The sequence below is a fragment of the Lathyrus oleraceus genome, chromosome 2 (assembly GCF_024323335.1).
Source record: "Lathyrus oleraceus cultivar Zhongwan6 chromosome 2, CAAS_Psat_ZW6_1.0, whole genome shotgun sequence".
NCBI classification, from domain to species: domain Eukaryota; kingdom Viridiplantae; phylum Streptophyta; class Magnoliopsida; order Fabales; family Fabaceae; genus Lathyrus; species Lathyrus oleraceus.
The window spans coordinates 405,125,186-405,143,038 of NC_066580.1; the positions used below are offsets into that span (position 1 = coordinate 405,125,186).

Consider the following 17,853-nt stretch of genomic DNA (forward strand, 5'->3'; position numbering starts at 1 on the left):
TACAATTTATGCAACAACAATAACATATTTATGAACCCCTTTGAACCATAAACAACATGTAACATAGCAACATAACAACATAACAACAACGTAGTTCCCCCATCGAAACTACCACCACAATAAACAATGATTATGTACTCTCCAAATAATTAATCATTAATCCTCATAACAATGCATCTTGAATCAATCACACATTCATAACATTGAACCTAAATAAAACATTATATTTATTTCATTAATTCATATTCATCTCCCTAAAACAATACCAGGGAAAAGTGTTACACATTAACTTTCCAACACTTTGAACCCGCCTCAAACGAAATCGCAAATCTCAAGTTATAATCAAAGCAATATTCAACTAGAATACATAGGTGCAATCAATAGAAAGGGACCATGAATCGATTGTTCTCACTCCCAGACCTATTTTTCACGTATTAACTTTCCAACACTTTGAACCCGCCTTAAACGAAATCGCAAATCTCAAGTTATAATCAAAGCAATATTCAACTAGAATACATAGGTGCAATCAATAGAAAGGGACCATGAATCGATTGTTCTCACTCCCAGACCTATTTTTCACGTTTTCTAACATCATCAATCAATTGTTCTCACTTTCCTATACATTATGTTTCTTTTATTTTTCACATATTGGCTTAACACAATCGATTGATTCTCCTAATTAATCGGTTAATTGATTTCAATTTTTCAAAAATTTAGATCGATTGACACTATGGTGCAATCGATTGACATAAGCTATTTTCCCCAAAAATACTAGTTTTACAACATGTTCAGCAAAACCAATTATTCTCCAAACACACCCTAACATGCTATAACAACTTATTTCAAAAATTTAACATCTTATATAAATTATCTACTGTTATTACATCCTAAACCTACCAATTAACATCTAATTTCACCAATTTAACATCACCTTCATGTTCATCATTACCAACACAACACAACACATCAATAATAACAATGCCAAAATCAGATTTCACATACTAATTTCTGCAATCATTATATCACGAGTACATAGTAACACATAAAGAATCATCATGATCAATTTCTCATAACCATACATCAAATTTTCCAAAAACACAATAATGGAGAAAACCCAGAGGAGGGTGAAAATCCCTCTATACCCTTCATAAATTACACCAACATACGAAGTAGTCCCCTACCTGAATTTCCAGCAAAAGCTTTTGAATAATGGTGGTTTCCTTCTTCCTCTTCAACGCCCTAGCTTCTCTCAAGCATTTGCCTCCTTTTCCCCCAAACTCAATTTCACGATCAATGAAAACTCAACTTCCTATATTTCTCCCTTTTTAATAGAAAACCTACTTCCTTCATTTAGGTTGTTCATATCCTATCCTTACTTATCTCCCTAATCCTCATTTTACCGCTACTACCTTATTTTTCTATTTATTTTATAACTAAATCTAATTTTCACCAAAATAATATTAATAAATTATTATTTCTAATTTTCCTTACTTTTCTAATACTTATACTATTTCAATTATTCTCCTCATTAAAAAATTAATTAAAATTCTAATTAATTTTACCACTCTCACCAACCCACCCACATGCCACATATTACACACATATTCACCAAAAATCAACCAAAAATATATAATTCACTTAATAATTTAAATAAAATATAACTAAATTTAATTAAATAAATTAATTGAATTTGGGGGTGTTACAACGACGAATAGTGAGGATAATAAATCTCTAGTAGAGTATGACTGCATCCTATTCCCCCATACTCGTGCGACAGTGTATGATGTTCTTGATGCTAGGTACGAACTAGGGATCTAGAGACCTATTTACATGGGGAAAGGGTGTTAACAAGGATTTGCTTTGGTTTAACTCATGATTGCCTCGTGAGGTCGCGTTGCCTACAAAATGATCCATCGAAGGATCATTTTATAAATTTTCTTCGATTCTAAGTACTCTTTTAGCTAACAAGTGAGAATTATGTTGTTGCACCAGGTTATAGTCAGTATTGAGAAGCTCGTTAGCTCATGCATACCAAGATTGGCTTGCAACTATTGAAGGCTATAAGATATCTCTTGTTCAGGAATCAATGGTTGTAATAGATGTTGCTTTGAGGTTTGGCCTTGGAGTGGTTGTTGAAAAGACTGGAAAATCGGGAGGACTTTGAATGTGCTTTGCCCGAATGTCGGAGGGTCTGGATTTTATGGTGTAAGAGCAGAAGGAGGAGTCACTAGGACATGATTTTCCTCGACCATAAGAGGAAGCGAAGTCTCCCTCGTGAGATCGAGAACATTGATTGTCGTAGTGACCACATTGTATTTAGTGTTAATTGAGTAACTTTCGATGTTTTCATTGATCAGTGATTTGTGCAGGGAGGAGATCAAAAGTTTATTGAATAACTGTGAAGAACAACAGTTTCTCGTGGAATTTCTCGGAAATCGGATGTCAAATTCTCACAAACGGACCACAGTTCTGTTCAGAAACTAGAAATAGTTGATGACGGAGTGAGATAGAGTTTAGGTGGGGTGGAGTGTGTTTCTGACGCGGTGAAGCGGGGTGAACCTGCAAACTTATCACTCCAACACTCAAGTTAGTGAATGAATGACAAGTAATTTAAGTGTGAAAATGAATATAATATATGAATCATGACGCATGCAAAATTTTATAAATGAAAGGCGATTATATCCAACATTTCTTATGGATCACTGTCCAATTCGATTTGACAATGAAAAGTCGACAAAAGGTCGGCTCATGCCTCTGTGCTTGAGTGACTCAAACCTACTTCTTGCACTTTTCCTTATAATATTTGCTATTGAAGTTTAATGTGTAGATCTTGTGAGCGGACTAAAACAAGCTTAAAGCATCTTGACTGAAGGAGATAATTTTGTCTAGAGTTTTGGTATTTTTTATTAGGCTTTTTCACTCAATTGAATTAGTCAAAGTTTGAAACTTTTAATAGTAATAAAAGGTGAACAAAATTAAAAAGAAGTTGTTGGTAAAAGAACATTGCAATAAAACAAGTACTAGGAGCATCTTCAAAATGGTCAAAGCCACTGAGATATGGAGTTTCTAAATGTCATGTTTACAATGCCACGTGCAAAGACAACAGAAAACAAAGGTGGGAAGCATTAACATCTTTGACAAATTTTCGTTAGTTCATCTAGTCGTACGGTGAATGTTGCACTTGGATTATTTTTTTGACAAATACGAATACTATAATATTTCGATACCAAATATGTCAATATTTATCAACTCTTTTATAATACAACTATATTAATGTCCCTGTCATTATTTACTATCTTAATTGTACTCGCAACACCAATTAGTTTACATTATATAAATGGAACATGCTTGAATAAATTCATGCCCTCACATTGTGATTGTCAAATTTTCATGAAAACTTTTGCTTGACAAGGATTTGGTTTGATGTTTTGTTGGGGTGTCTTTTCAAAAGGACGCTAATGGTAGAGGGTTAAATGCGTTACATTATCATGCTTTTGTAGATTAGGTTTTTTTTCCTTTCATTTTCTTTTTCATTAACATCATCAATATGTTAATTTTACTAAAAAAATAAGTTTTTATTAGTTACTATATGGACACGACGATTCGAATAATTTAGAGTTTAAGTCAAATCTTTTAATTTTATTTTGAGGTTTAGATGGGAAGGAAGGAAGGATTTTAGAGAGTTTATGATTCTTACATATGAAACTCTTTTTAGTGTAAGAAAATACAAAATTGAATTGAAGAATAGTTTTGAGGTTAAATTTATTTTTAAGAGAAAAGAAATACACTGATAGTGAGAGTGCAAAATAATTATATATTATCAATCAATTAACTACATATATCTTGTTAAATCATACTTATATTAATATAAAATTATATGATATAATAAATTAATAAATTTTTATTGGATGGTAGTGTAAAACTATTTTATATTATCAATGCATTAACTTTAATTTTTATTTTTAAATACTACTTATGTTATTATTATAATAATAAAAATATAAAAATATATTTATAATGAATATTTATTTATTATTTCAGACAAAATCTTTTATTGAAAAAAGTTGTATAACTTACAATGTTGAAGAGAATAAATCACTCTTGGTTATTAAATGATATCTTAATAAAATAAAATCATATGTTTACCCAAGCTACTGAATAATAGTTTTCTATCAAGATTAAAATATATTTGAAATGTATGAAAATTATAAAAACATGGTGAGAGAAGGAGATAGGACATTTTTTTCTAGATTACTGGCATGTTTTAAAATGATCAGTAGTGCTCGTTATATAAAAGAGTAGTCATAAAATTTAAAGAAAATGAAGCAATGAAAAAGATCTAAAAGTGTACCATAACCGATAATGATAAGGCTATAATCGATTAAAAAACATTTTCTATATGTAGTGTCTGTAATCGATTACCCAATCGATTACCCAGTATCTGAATCTACAGTGGTCTGCCCTTGCTTGAACCCTTGAGGAAATTGCCCCAAATTAACTGAGTATTGATGACTTGTCTCCTTGATCAATTGATGCTTGGAGATTTCCTTTAGACTATCCAACTCTTAGGTCAACATAGTCATTGGATGTCATGCCCCCTGATCCATAGGATTATGAGACGGTCTTGATTCGGGTTAGCCTCGACGAATGTTCAAGCTCCTCTCTGACTGCTCCTTGCAATTTCCTTGATGTCAAAGACCGACTTGTAGTTAAAATTGTTCATTTAACAATGGTAATTTTAATGTGACATTCATGCAAGTTTTAAAAAGAATCATTTATTTGAGATGATGTAGTGACATGTGACGAGTAGACCATTAGTCTAAACATAGTGTTGATTTGGCTAGTGTGAAAGATACGGCGAAAATATGATATCAACACAGAATATTATCAAATATCTAGGAGTCATTTTACATAATCTTGTTGTAGTATGCTTTCAGAATAAACTCTGCTTCAATTAAGTCTTTTGAGGGTTGTAACATGGTATGGTTCACGGTTATCGAAATAAAGGATATAAGGCTCAAATTTGATTTTAACCCACCCCTTCTTCGTGAAGTTCTCTAGTACTATGTTCAACTAATTTAACATACACGTTCGTCTTCCAAGAGAGTTCGACGATATAAGAATGAAGATGATGATTCAAGGTTCGCTTGAAATGGCAGCCACCTTATTTTTTCATGGATGTCGGTGATCTTTGGATTCTTGATATGGTGGTCACCGAATCTTGCTTTGCCTTTGTTGAGGATTTAACAACCTCTTTTTATTTTATTTTTTGTTTTTTATCCCTAGTTTTTGCCTGAACCGCTTTTTCGAAGTTCTTGGTCCACCTGGATTACCCGAATTTTTTCCTAAGTCAACTTTTTGGGGGTCTGACTTAGCAGGTTTTTTTCTTTTCTGTTTTTTTTTGCTGAAGGGTTATGACTGCCAAGTCATTGATCATTGAAGAACAACCGTCATAACTTTTGGATTTTTCATGGTTCCTTCGACACTTCAGGATGTGTGCGAAGAACATCATGTGGTTGATCCCTAGATGGGATATTTCATCTTATAATTCGAATGCGTAGTCCGATTAACTAAACACTACCCGACCCTAGGTTAAGTGTAAGGGTTTTTATATTCGAAAGAAACATCTACTTCTAGGCTCGAAGTGGTTAACTAGGGATTAACTCCTTATCTCTCCAGTGTTTGGGGATTTAAAACAATGCATGTACATCCTCAACAAAGTTTTATTTGAAAGCACACTATCAGCAATAATGGGTATCTTGTTTTCATCATCCCTCCAATCTTTGCTAAAACAACAGATCAATAAAGGAAATAGAGAGCTATTTTTGTGATTTTTGCAATAAATGAGAAAAGATGAATGAATACTAATGGATTCGTTCAAAACATGCATGCTCATTTTATTAACAATACAATTTATAAACAACAATGTCTAAAAGCAAGTAGCACTTAACAGAAAAGAAACTACAAATGAAAAGTAATGATGTGATTTAAAGATTTCCAGCGTTGGGGAACTGGGTTTTCCTCTCTCGCTTTTTTCCAGGGCTAGCCTTCTTCATAGTTGCTCATCGAGAACAATATGAGGAATAACATGCACTAATGGACCCACATGACCAGGTGAAGGATTATTGTTGATTCAAAGACCTTGAGGCGTAAATGAGAACATCTTGGAGTCAAGCAACTCAGTACTTAGCTCTTCAGCACTTTACAATCTTCAGTTGAATGCCCCTGTGTCCAAGCATGGAAGTCACTCCGGGAATTAGTGTCAAAGCCTGGTGGGTATGGAGGAATCACTGGACACAGTTCCTTCGGAACTATCAATCCATATTTGATCAAATATGGTAGTACTTGATTGTACGACATTGGAAGCAAATCAATATGCCTCTCTGACTTTCTTGGTCTTTATAGAGTATGTTGACGCTGCTGATATGGAGTTTGTCAATGATACCAAGGAGATCCTCGATTTTTAGGAGGGTATTGACCATGTGGAGGGAACATTGTCTGATATGGAGCTTCCCATATTGCATTAATTTCCTCCTCCTCTTCCTCTTGGTAACTAACAAGGGATTCATTCTCACTAGCCTGGATGTTTGAGGCATTTTGGATCTTTCCACTCTTGAGCATGCTTTCCATGCGTACTCTAACTGCTACCAAGTGAGAAAAGTCAGATAAAGTACTGCCTATCATCCTTTCGAAGTATGGACCTTGCAAGGTATCCATGAATAAGTCAACCAATTATTTCTCTAGAAGTGGTGGTTGAATGCGAGCAACTAACTCTCTCCATCTTTGGGCATACCCTCTGAAGGACTCGTCGCTCTCTTGAGATAATCCTCGCAATTGCATGCGGACGAGAGCCATGTCCAAATTGTATTTGTACTGCTTCAAAAAGGCGTTATCCAGATCCAACCATGATTGGATGTGGCACCTTTCTAGCTGCATGTACCAACTCAATGATGCCCCACTCAGACGGTCCTGAAAATAGTGAATAATTAACTTATTGTTATGGGCATAAGAAGTCATTTTTATGCAAAACATCACCAAGTGATTCTTTGGACAACTGTCTCCTTTGTACTTTCTGAAGTCCGATGTCTTTAACTTTAGAGGTATTATTAGGCCAGACACTAAACACACGTCTGAAGCATCCAAATCAAAAGCATCATACCCTTTATGGTTTTAAGTCGTTCATCTAGTGCACATAATATTTCAACAACCTCCACATCTCGTGGATCCTTGGTTTTCGTCATCAGGACCGCCCCTTGGGAATTTGGCGCAGAGAATGCAAAACTATGATACTCAACAACATCATGAGATAAGGAATGTCCATATCGGACAATGGGATGCTCTTGTATAACCTGGTTCTCAACAGGGATCTGCACAGGCTGAGGTTGAGAAAGATTTTTTACTTGAGGTGGAATGACATTCTTAGTGACTATAGTTCGTTGAATGTTGTCCTCTCTCCTTGCCAAGGTTTTCATATCTTCCACAAGTTGGTCCAACTGGTTTTTCATCAAATCAACATCCGTCCTTAATGCAAATTGGTTTTGCTCTCTTGTGCCCCTGATCCTTCAAAAGCTTCTTCAAGTTCGATACGGGTGTCGGGAAATCAACTGCGGGTTATGGACAAAGGATAAATAAGCCTTTTTTTGCATTTTTGGAAAAATGATATGCGAAAATGATGCATGGATGCATGCGAGAATTTTTTTATTATTTTGATGTATGAATGAATGAATGAGTTAACAAGCTTCAGGTATTCATAAGTCTGAGGTGCAGATGGAGGATAAGACTGATTACTTTCCACATCAGGGATCTCATCGGGTATGATTTTGGGTTATAAAGAGGAACCATAGAGTCATGGATTCATCTAAATATTTTCCGCTTACGGAAAAGGCTTGTCGGTCGACAACTCCATCAAATGAATCTATTCTGGGTGAGGTCTTTGTACCGACTCACGCGAGAAAAGCTTCTTGGGGACCCGCACTATGCGACCATCATTTCTAGTTGGCCAAAGGTTCAAGTTTCTATAAAGGTCCTTAGAGTCATGGATCCTAATGAAAACATTGACACTTATTCCAAAATCTTGTCGGTCGTTAATATCCTCAAAATAAGTGAGGTTCCCGTATCGACCCTTACGAGAAAAGCTTCTTGGTGGCCCAAACTACTCAACCTCTCCTATCTCAAGTTTTCACTCTAGACTCGGGTGGAGAGTCTTTCCTTCAAGGTTCACAATCAAGGTATCCATTCAATACCATAACATAATATAGACATATAGCAGATATCATATGAAAATTCAAAGCAAAAGGAAATAAATAAAGTAGGTAATGCAAAAATATAAACACCCAAAAATGCGAAGAAGGCAACCTAGACTAGACTTGACTTGCTTAGGGAAAAATCCCCAGCATAGTCGCCAGTTGTCGCTACACGAAAAATACAGAGTCGCCGTCGATTTTTCTTATTTCAAGAGGAAGGGAAAATATCGAGAAAACCCCAAAAGAATGGTCATGGCAACCATAAATGAATTCAGAAGTCAGTTATGCAAGGGGGAGGTATTAGAACCCCTCACATCCACCGTACTCGACGGGAACTATCTAGATTGTTCTTTGCTTGAATGGGTGTCATTATCTTAAAGTTTATTTTCTAAAAGGTTTACGAAGTGAAATGAGTTTTCTATTAGTGTGCTTACCAAGGATTTGGGCTCTCGTGTCTATGTATCCTCACTCGGGAATGAGAAATCAGAGCTCCGTAGTTTAGTGTAGAAAAATATTGTTTGTTGGTTGATTTTACCTTGAAAAAGGGTTTCCGGAGTGATGCCCTAAAACGCAAAATTGCATTTGATGAGTTGATATTATTTTTAGGTTTTGAGAAAGAGATTGTTTTAATTTGAATTGCACTAAAGACTATGAGTGGAGACGACTATCTCAACAACCAAGTCAAACGTCTTGTGTTAGAAATAATCAAAATGAGAGCATGAAAGCTCCATTCTCACTCCTTCTCTACCACTTAAGACTTGTGGTGTGCAATCCTAATTGTATTTTATTGTGTTTCGAATTTGATTCGAAAAAGGCCATTTGACGTTGAATCAAGGTTTCTTGATTGATGTTTTGTGAAATGGTGAGAGATTGAGGTAGAGATGAGAAATGAGGTGGAACGGAGTGGATGAGATACTGGACATTAGATCAAGCACCCGTGTTGCTTTGTGTGGGTTTGTTTGGAAAACATATTACATTGGATCAAGTGTGCTTTTTGTCTTTTGAAAAGATATTTTTTATCATTTGGTTTTGTCTTTGTAGTTAGTATGCATGAAACATAATAAAAGAATGTAAACCTAAGATATTTCACTTGCATGGGATGCGGGAACATGTGACCCACAATGGGGGATGGTACCAAACAATACAAAAGGTAAAGAAATGGAAAGCATACAAGTTACAACCCAAGTACCATGCCTAAAACAATCAAGTGGCATGGTGTTCTCAAACAATACAAGGAAAAAATAAGCAACGATCATGATAGCAAAGTATCTTGGATTGAACTTTAAATATCAACGGTTCATGTAATCACACAAACAAAATGGAGTTAGTATGGATTAAAACAAATGAGAACAATGCATTAAATGGAAACATGTTTAATGGCACTTAAAGTCATATGGAAATGAATTTTAATCATGGACAATTAAAAGAGGGTTAATCACATGATCACGGTGTTTACCGTGAAAATTGGTAAACAACCATTGATATTCCAAATTACTAAATTTGGTTACTTACAGGATCGATCAGATTGATCCTAGGACATGTGCTAATTATTTATTAAAGTGAATTCTAGTGAACATAAACACTTCGACAGTGTTTGCAACAATAGTGATTCGCGAAAATACTTAAAAAGTAAAATACCACCACAAAATGAAGAGAAACATTGTAAGAACAAAGATAAATGGCAACAAATATGAATCCTTAAAATAAAGAAATATTTCTGGAAAATAAAGATGAATTGAATTACTTCAAAGTAAATGACAATGGTGTAAATCGAACGTACATTTCTTAATTTACTGTTTCTCTACACACAGATACTTGGTAAATTTTACAGATTTTGTACACACTTTGAACACACACGATCCTAACACTAAGACCTTTTATTTATACTAATCAAAATAACCGCTTCCAGCGGCCTTTCTATCACATCGAGACAAATGGTGCTTTGCATGGATGCAACTATCCACTATGTTCCATGTGTACCTTCAGCAATTCAGATAAGAACAAAAGTTCCCTCCTTTATTTGAATTTGAATCTCTCGCCGAAAACATCTTCAAACACTAAAGAATATTTCTAAGTCCTTGTTGCATCTTGATCCTCTCATCCGGGCACTTTCGACTAGAGCTCCCAATATCCGATCCAGTCAAAACATCTTCACAGGGAATTTCACTTCTTAACTCTAAAATGGGCGTCGAAATTAGGAGCTAACAAATTGCCCCCCAAAAATGTCATTTTCGACATATAGAAGAAAAAGGCATTTTTTGAGAACACGCTTCGACAATTTTGGCATGTCACCTCCTAATGTCACAAAAAATTTTAAGTTTCTCCAGCTGTCTTATGATGTCAGAGTCATCATTACCTTTTTCCTAACAACGTATTTTTAGCCCACAACCAAATCTTATTAATCATCACGTTTCCTAGACCCTAGGAGATCGTGGGTTTAGGCATTAATTACCACCTCTTCATCATAAAATCCAAGAAAGACACGTGTCCCACTAACTTGTCACCCATTAATGTTGATTTGAACCATTTTTTCTTCCAAACACGCTTATAAAAGCCACAAACTCATGTCAATTCCATTCTTTACGCTTTCTGAAATCTCAAACACTCTAACTATTCATCTTCAAACAAAACCCAGATTTTCTCCTCTTCTTTCAACATTCAACACCAATGGAAACCTCAACCAAAACCTCCAAATACATAAGCAATGCTACCAAGACGTCTGTCAAATCAAAAGCTCCTAAGAAGATTTCAGAACTCCCCCCTTCCGCTACATTACCTGGTCCAGTAATGATGGACAATCAATAGTACATCCCAGAACCCAAAACTGAAGAACAACGCAGGATTTATGCTTCCCATGTGCTTATTCCCATTTCTATTTCTGGTAAAACTCATGTGTTATCTGGTCCTTTGGCTGATTTAGATACTTGCTCTAGTAAGCTTAAGGAATACTTCCCTTCTTATCATAAATGTAAACCCATAGAGCAATCTAAGAAACCTAGGGTTGTGTCGTACCCTAAATTTTACCCTGAGTTTTCATGACCATAACAATATTTCATGACCAAATTCCATCAACAATAATCAATAACAGTAACAAAAAAGGAGAGCAAATATGTTAGAAGTGAAGCACCTCTGACGGCCATAACTGGTTCACATCCCAACCGCCAAGCACCACCATATTCCTCTCGGTTCTCTCTCTCATCTTCTCCAAGCAATAACCGCGTGTTCCGCTTCCAAGTTCAACATAACTCAAACTTCTCATCGGTTCAGTTAACTTTCCATCTCATTAATCAATTTTAATTATGTATTGGGTTTCAGTGTTGTCTCTGCATATGTGATTTGGAGGCTTCGAGCTATTCAACAAATTTTTTGTGTATCGAAACTCGAAAAAAGTTGCAAAGTTGTTGATTGGTGAGTAAACTATGAAATATTGTTTGATATGATTCAATTTTCTCACCGATTCTGGTTATAAAGTATTGGTCAAGCTGTATTGTTTGTGTTATTATGTTAGGTTCTACGTTTTTGTGTATCGTTGTGCGTTGACGAAATTGCGTTATCGTTTTGTGCTTCGGTGTTCTTGCTTCTATTATTGTGTCGTTATGTGTTTTCTGAAAAAAGATGGATAGGAACATGTAGCTTGTTGTGTGTGTGATGCTGTGATATATACATAAAACTAATTGTTTTTGTTTTGTGTGTGATGCTATAAATTTTGATATCATGTATAAATGATTGTGTGAGTTTTGTGCAATGAGTTATGTATGTATGTTTGTGTGGTATTACCATGTGTGAAGCATTTGTAGAAACAAACATTTTTTTAAACTTATCTCTCATGATATTGTTATTTATTATAGAAACAAGATTGATGGTTTATTTCCTATTGTGCTTGTTAATTGGTCGTATGGAGAGTTGCATAGTTTGTAAAAAAATCATCATGATGTCAACAAGTCCCTGTTAATACTAAGCCACTGAAAAATATTAGTTTAAATTTATGTCATTCATGGGATTAATTCTAAAAAATAAAAATTCATTGAAAATTAGAAATCTTGTGTTTTGGAGAGCAAGTATGTGAATTTGGTGTTTCCAATTCTAGCACTGTTTTGCATGATGAATCTTCTACTAGTTCTATTTTGGATGCTGGATTTTCTATTTTTATGATTGAGACACTTATATTGAGGAACTTAAACATCTATTGGTGTCTAGTGATAGTGATAGTAAAATAATAATGATTTCTATTTTGAAAAGAGAAAATGAGAAGATAAAGTGATATGAGATTAGAAGAGAGAAATAAAGACAATAATGTGTACTGAGTTTGTGTTTGGTCTCTGCTATATCATGTTGATTTTCTATGTTTAAATTCTTCTTTTTTCTTTTCTTTTTTTCTATTGCACATGCCATGTGTTGAAGGGCTATTGGCCTGGATTTTGACTTGAAAATTCAACTTTCCATCCTTCCTGGTTGCATCATCCGTCAACTTTCTTACAAAGAGGGGCTGTTGTTTTTATATATTTATTAATTTAATCCATTTTTTATTGCGGTTTATTATTTGAATTAGTTGGTAATAGGTTAAATTAGTAATAGACAATCATAGCTTTAGGTTTAAAATGATAAACTTCAACGAACACCAATTAGTGGTAATTAGAGATTTAGATTATTATTTTTTTATTTATTTTTCTATTTTCTGTAGTTGATTGTTAGATTTTTTTTTAAATTTTATATAATAACATTTTTTTAATTTTTAGATTTTAATATGTAGTGTTAGAATTAATCTTCGTTGGACTTTAGAAATAGGTTTAAAATAGAAAAGATAATAATAGAATTTTATTTGTAAAATTTAGTTTTTTTTTTGTTGAGAAATTAGAATTTAATTTGAGATCTTTAGAACATTAGGCCCCTATTTTAGGACTTAGAAAGGTGTTAAAATTAGGATTAATCCCCCCCCCTTCCCCCCCCCCCCCCCCCCCCCCCCCCCCCCACCCCTTTTTAGTACCAAGAATAAAAATTCACTTTAACTTGATAAACAACTTTCAAATCAAATATAAATTACTTAATCACACATATATACCTTCGAAAAGGATGAAAATGGAGATGGTCTCGAGCCTTTGATTCCTCTCCTCAATTACTTGGATACTAGCAGTCTTACTCATACATTCGAGCGATTGTCATCTGTTAAAAACTTCTAAACCCCCGCCACATCCAAATTATTTTCATAAGTCAACTTCAGACGCTTGATCCAACGTCAAGTCGTCCCCCTATTTTCAAAAGCTTTTCACAATATAAATGGAAGAAACTGATTAAGTTTAGACTTTCTCTGTTTCGGATGTTAGGATACTGCTGTAGAGCTCAATGTTCAAACATTCGTCTTCCATATTAAAATACAATAATTACTAGAATTAGGTCATTTCTCTTATAGAAGAAAAAGATTGATTGGGTATCGACCTTCTCTTTCCCGATTATTTGGACATTGCTGTAGAGCTCTATGTCTGATTAATCGTCTTCCGTTAATGAACTTTGACCTAATTTGCCACACATTTTCATAATAAAATTTTGGATGAAAAAAGAGTGATTAGGCTTAGGCCTCTTCCTTTTCGGGCATTCGAGTATTGCAGTAGAGCTCCCTGCTTGGATGCCTGTCTCCGCCTAAAATCAACTCAAACTCATCAAACTTATTTTCCGCCCTTGTGCGACTCTGAAAACGTTTTCAGAAAAGAGGATGCAATATCCATTTTGATGCGAAACAAACAAAGACTTCAGCCTCCAAGAACGAGCAGCAAGTAAAGGTTTAATCGCTCAAATGTGATCCAAACATCACTCTCTTTAAAAGCAATCCATCCAGTAGTTCTCTTTGGGCAGAACTACGTTTGCCTTGAGTTCTTCATAGCACCTGAAGATACGTAGGAGCAGGATTATGAAATCTTGTCAGGCACATTAATATTAAAACACCCATAAGTCTTTCCTTTCTTTCTTTCTCTTTCCTCACTCGATAAGTAGAAGCTCGCAAACAATATCACGCTAACACTCTTACACGAAACTAACTTAATGGGTCCCATCGAGTACGATGGATGTGAGGGGTGCTAATACCTTCCCCTTGCGTAACCGACTCCCGAACCCGATTTGGTTGCGATGACCATTTCTTTTTAATTTTTGTGGGTTTTATCGATATTTCCCCTTTCCCTATTTGGGAATAAATAAAGTTCGGTGGCGACTCTGTTTTGTTTATATTTCGAGCGTTTCTTACGCTCGGGTATTTTTCACGCCGCGACAGCTGGCGACTTTGCTGGGGAAGAAACTTCTCCTAAGCGAGTCAACACTAATTTAGTTTGTTTTGTGTTTGAGTTTTTGCTTTTATCTGTTTATTTGCTTCTTATTTGTTTTATCTATATATGCCTTTATTATCTGTATTTCCAATTTCTGTATTATTGATATATGGTATCATTGGAACTTGTTGGACTATTGGCATTTGTGTGAGGAAAAGCTTTATACCCGAGCTATGAGAAAAACATAGGTTAGGATGGTGGTTGTGTAGTATTGACCTGCGAGACATCAGACTCGTTAGGTTGATGGGAGAACCCCACTCAGATGAGATCCCTTGAAAGTATCATTGTCTTACGATTAGTCATTTTGGCGGTGGTACTTTCGACCTCGAACTATGATTCTGAGGACCTTTTGTAGAACCCTGAACATATGGCTTTTAGGACTGATGGTTGTGTAGTGTTGACCTACGAGACTTAGGACTCGTTGGGTTGATGCTAAAACCTCACTCAGAATAGATCCTTTTGAGGATATTATTATCTTATGATCATTTGTTCTGATGATAATATCGTCAGATGGGATCCATGACTCTGGGAACCTGATAACACGAAATTATATCATATTTTAGGACTTAATTCCATTAAATTTTATGACTATTTATTTCGGTTTACTGCATTTTATGAGATATTACGTGGTATTTTCTTCCTATTTGTCTCAGGTAGTCTATTTTGAAGAACAAGTGAAAATGGAAGAAAAGGAGGTGCAAAAAGGAGAGAAAAGGAACCAAATGCCAAAGCCCAGCCCAAAGCGCACAAGTCACCAATGCTGTGCCTGTGACGGACGTCACAGGGTGCGTGACGAGCGTCACGCAAAGCAGCCTTGTGACGGACGTCACACATGGTGTGACGAGCGTCACACCGTTCCACTATTTTTTTGGCGCAAGTAACGCCCTCAGAAGACTTGAAGAAGAGACGTTGAGGAGTTTGTGTCCTATATCCACGCCGTGCATTTAGCCACGTTGAAGAACTTGAGAAACGGAAAGCAGTTACCAGCACCAATATAAATAGCTATCTCTAAAACCTAAAAGGGTTCCTCGGTTTTTCCACGCTCATATTGCCGAAGCTTTGCCAATTTTCTTTTCACGCTTTTGCTTATTTTTTTCTTTTTCCAGCAACTTAACATCGTTTATTTTATTTATTTCTTTTGCAAGTTCTACATTCTTTTTCCCTTGCAATTTACCTTTCCCCTTTTAGCATTTAGATATTTTTCGCATAATAGTTTCTACACCGGAAACTATTGTGCAACTTTTTATCGGATCTAACCTTACGTTAGATTCTAGTTTTATTTCCTTGGTTTAATTTATTGTTTAATTGAAGAATCGAAGAACAAATCCTACCGGCTTGTGGTGGAGTGTTCAAGACTATTGTATTACGCATTCAGGTTCTTTAATCATTATTTAATATTTTGTTTTATTATTTATCTATATTATCTGCCTGGAATGAGTCTGTTTATGCATGATATGTATGCTTGTTTATTTAGCATGTCTGGCTAATTCGCCTAGGTATCGGTATGTAAAGTAAGCAGAACAAGGGATCAAGACTGAGTCGGTCTATTTAAACTTAAAATTAAAATCAATCTTTTTACGGTCTCAACTTACAGGTTTAATAACAAGATTTTTTACAAAAAGTAAAGGACATAAAGAAGTTAAAATCAATAGAGCGAGAGTTTGAGGTTTTAACTGGACAGTGTAAGTTAGGCATTAATTCTAGATCAGGGCGAGAGCAAGTTTTAGAGTTAATTAAATTCTGACCTTTTCCAAAAAGTATTTTTAAAGATTGAATGTGAGGACGAGAGTTAAGCATTTGGATTTAATTGTATAACCTAAGTCAACAGAGCGAGAGTTTGAGATAAGGGTGTTTAAAACGGTCAGTGTTTTCTTAAAAAGAGTTTCTGCAACTTTATTGCTTTCAAAATATGGTTTTTGACTTAATTATAAGTGACAGCTACATTAATATAAAATCATGGTTTATTCAACAGAGCGAGAGTTTGAGATAAAACCTTTAACCAATAAAGTTAACTGAAACGATTTACTTTAAAACCAAGAAACCGACAAAGACTTGATTCCCTAGTTTTGACGAACTACATACCGATATCCGTTTTATTAATATTTAATCTAGATCTTAGTTTAGCCTTTAGTTTTTCCCCAAACAATCAAACATTTTTCACCTTAGATTTACGTAGTAACCTTAGATAACGGTATATCGATTCATAAGTCCCTGTGGGATCGATATCTTTTAAAACTACGCGATAGAACTGTGCACTTGCAGTTTGTATCCCATTCTCGACTCACGCAGTCGAGCGATCAAGTTTTTGGCGCCGTTGCCGGGGATTTTTATTTAATCGATATCGTAACTCTTCCGTTACGCTGTAGAGACTAAGGTTTCTTTTTCTTCTATTCTTTCTTTCGTTGATTTGTATGCCATGCACTCGCTCACAAGGCAAACCGCTCTATCTACGAATCAACGATATCGAACTATATCTCCGAGTCTTACGACGAATTCGGGAATATCGTGCTGAAAACAATCTCCCTCCTATCGAACTTCCTGATATCAAAAACCTTTTTCCTTCGATACTCGAGATGGCAGAACCAGCTCGTGCTCTTAGAGATTACGCCGCTCCATCGCAAGATGAACCACATTCAAGTATTGCTCCGCCCGCAATCGAAGCAAACAACTTCGAACTTAAACCTTCGCTGTTGCAGGCTGTGCAACAGAACCAATTCTCTGGAAATCTTACCGAAGATCCAAACCTTCATTTATCCGTATTTGTTCAATACGCTGATACTGTTAAAGCTAATGGTGTCACTTCAGAGGCAATTCGACTTCGTCTTTTTCCTTTCTCCTTAAGAGATAGCGCTAGAAGATGGCTTCAATCTCTTCCTTCCAACTCAGTCACCACCTGGAACGAGTTGAAGAAAGTTTTTCTTGCCCGATATTTTCCGCCAAGCAAAACAGCTATGTTAAGAGCCCAGATAAACGGATTTAAACAGAAAGACAACGAGTCTCTTTTCGAAGCATGGGAAAGATACAAAGACATGATGAGACTTTGCCCACACCATGGTTTGGAAGACTGGTTAGTAATTCACACATTTTATAATGGTCTCTTATACAACACAAGGTTAACAATAGACGCCGCTGCAGGTGGTGCACTAATGAACAAACCTTATGCTGATGCTTACCAGCTTATCGAGAGCATGGCCCAAAACCACTATCAGTGGGGAACCGAACGAACAACGGTGGAAAAACCTCAACCGAAAACTGGCATGTACGAGATAAGTAACCTTGATCACGTCAATGCAAAAGTG

General features: G+C 35.5%; 1 pseudogene; it reads right to left on the minus strand.

Moving 5' to 3' along the window:
* Positions 1 to 17,512: 17,512 nt before the first annotated feature.
* LOC127124363 (uncharacterized) lies at positions 17,513 to 17,612 on the minus strand (annotated as a pseudogene).
* Between the last annotated feature and the right edge of the window lie 241 nt (positions 17,613 to 17,853).